Source organism: Musca domestica, unplaced genomic scaffold (genome assembly GCF_030504385.1).
Source record: "Musca domestica strain aabys unplaced genomic scaffold, Musca_domestica.polishedcontigs.V.1.1 696, whole genome shotgun sequence".
In the NCBI taxonomy this organism is placed as follows: domain Eukaryota; kingdom Metazoa; phylum Arthropoda; class Insecta; order Diptera; family Muscidae; genus Musca; species Musca domestica.
Genome location: NW_026712382.1, coordinates 77,812 through 80,891, shown reverse-complemented (window position 1 = coordinate 80,891; position 3,080 = coordinate 77,812).

Below are 3,080 nucleotides of genomic sequence, written 5' to 3'. Positions count from 1 at the left end.
GTGGTCCTTGAAAAAAATATTCTTTAAAAAATCCACGTTTACTGGTGGTCCTTGAAAAAATATTCTTTAAAAAATCCACGTTTACTGGTGGTCCTTGAAAAAAATATTCTTTAAAAAATCCACGTTTACTGGTGGTCCTTGAAAAAAATATTCTTTAAAAAATCCACGTTTACTGGTGGTCCTTGAAAAAAATATTCTTTAAAAATCCACGTTTACTGGTGGTCCTTGAAAAAATATTCTTTAAAAATCCACGTTTACTGGTGGTCCTTGAAAAAATATTCTTTAAAAAATCCACGTTTACTGGTGGTCCTTGAAAAATATTCTTTAAAAATCCACGTTTACTGGTGGTCCTTGAAAAAAATATTCTTTAAAAAATCCACGTTTACTGGTGGTCCTTGAAAAAAATATTCTTTAAAAATCCACGTTTACTGGTGGTCCTTGAAAAAATATTCTTTAAAAAATCCACGTTTACTGGTGGTCCTTGAAAAAATATTCTTTAAAAATCCACGTTTACTGGTGGTCCTTGAAAAAATATTCTTTAAAAATCCACGTTTACTGGTGTCCTTGAAAAAATATTCTTTAAAAATCCACGTTTACTGGTGGTCCTTGAAAAAAATATTCTTTAAAAAATCCACGTTTACTGGTGGTCCTTGAAAAAATATTCTTTAAAAAATCCACGTTTACTGTGGTCCTTGAAAAAATATTCTTTAAAAAATCCACGTTTACTGGTGGTCCTTGAAAAAAATATTCTTTAAAAAATCCACGTTTACTGGTGGTCCTTGAAAAAATATTCTTTAAAAAATCCACGTTTACTGGTGGTCCTTGAAAAAATATTCTTTAAAAAATCCACGTTTACTGGTGGTCCTTGAAAAAATATTCTTTAAAAAATCCACGTTTACTGGTGGTCCTTGAAAAAATATTCTTTAAAAATCCACGTTTACTGGTGGTCCTTGAAAAAATATTCTTTAAAAAATCCACGTTTACTGGTGGTCCTTGAAAAAAATATCTTTAAAAAATCCACGTTTACTGGTGGTCCTTGAAAAAATATTCTTTAAAAAATCCACGTTTACTGGTGGTCCTTGAAAAATATTCTTTAAAAAATCCACGTTTACTGGTGGTCCTTGAAAAAAATATTCTTTAAAAAATCCACGTTTACTGGTGGTCCTTGAAAAAAATATTCTTTAAAAAATCCACGTTTACTGGTGGTCCTTGAAAAAAATATTCTTTAAAAAATCCACGTTTACTGGTGGTCCTTGAAAAAAATATTCTTTAAAAAATCCACGTTTACTGGTGGTCCTTGAAAAAATATTCTTTAAAAAATCCACGTTTACTGGTGGTCCTTGAAAAAAATATTCTTTAAAAAATCCACGTTTACTGGTGGTCCTTGAAAAAAATATTCTTTAAAAAATCCACGTTTACTGGTGGTCCTTGAAAAAAATATTCTTTAAAAAATCCACGTTTACTGGGTCCTTGAAAAAATATTCTTTAAAAATCCACGTTTACTGGTGGTCCTTGAAAAAATATTCTTTAAAAAATCCACGTTTACTGGTGGTCCTTGAAAAAAAATTCTTTAAAAAATCCACGTTTACTGGTGGTCCTTGAAAAAATATTCTTTAAAAAATCCACGTTTACTGGTGGTCCTTGAAAAAAATATTCTTTAAAAAATCCACGTTTACTGGTGGTCCTTGAAAAAATATTCTTTAAAAAATCCACGTTTACTGGTGGTCCTTGAAAAAATATTCTTTAAAAAATCCACGTTTACTGGTGGTCCTTGAAAAAAATATTCTTTAAAAAATCCACGTTTACTGTGGTCCTTGAAAAAATATTCTTTAAAAATCCACGTTTACTGGTGGTCCTTGAAAAAAATATTCTTTAAAAAATCCACGTTTACTGGTGGTCCTTGAAAAAATATTCTTTAAAAAATCCACGTTTACTGGTGGTCCTTGAAAAAAATATTCTTTAAAAAATCCACGTTTACTGGTGGTCCTTGAAAAAAATATTCTTTAAAAATCCACGTTTACTGGTGGTCCTTGAAAAAATATTCTTTAAAAAATCCACGTTTACTGGTGGTCCTTGAAAAAAATATTCTTTAAAAAATCCACGTTTACTGGTGGTCCTTGAAAAAAATATTCTTTAAAAAATCCACGTTTACTGGTGGTCCTTGAAAAAATATTCTTTAAAAAATCCACGTTTACTGGTGGTCCTTGAAAAAAATATTCTTTAAAAAATCCACGTTTACTGGTGGTCCTTGAAAAAATATTCTTTAAAAATCCACGTTTACTGGTGGTCCTTGAAAAAATATTCTTTAAAAAATCCACGTTTACTGGTGGTCCTTGAAAAAATATTCTTTAAAAAATCCACGTTTACTGGTGGTCCTTGAAAAAAATATTCTTTAAAAATCCACGTTTACTGGTGGTCCTTGAAAAAATATTCTTTAAAAAATCCACGTTTACTGGTGTCCTTGAAAAAAATATTCTTTAAAAAATCCACGTTTACTGGTGGTCCTTGAAAAAATATTCTTTAAAAAATCCACGTTTACTGGTGGTCCTTGAAAAAAATATTCTTTAAAAATCCACGTTTACTGGTGGTCCTTGAAAAAAATATTCTTTAAAAATCCACGTTTACTGGTGGTCCTTGAAAAAATATTCTTTAAAAAATCCACGTTTACTGGTGGTCCTTGAAAAAAATATTCTTTAAAAAATCCACGTTTACTGGTGGTCCTTGAAAAAATATTCTTTAAAAATCCACGTTTACTGGTGGTCCTTGAAAAAAATATTCTTTAAAAAATCCACGTTTACTGGTGGTCCTTGAAAAAATATTCTTTAAAAAATCCACGTTTACTGGTGGTCCTTGAAAAAAATATTCTTTAAAAATCCACGTTTACTGGTGGTCCTTGAAAAAATATTCTTTAAAAAATCCACGTTTACTGGTGGTCCTTGAAAAAAATATTCTTTAAAAAATCCACGTTTACTGGTGGTCCTTGAAAAAAATATTCTTTAAAAATCCACGTTTACTGGTGGTCCTTGAAAAAATATTCTTTAAAAAATCCACGTTTACTGGTGGTCCTTGAAAAAATATTC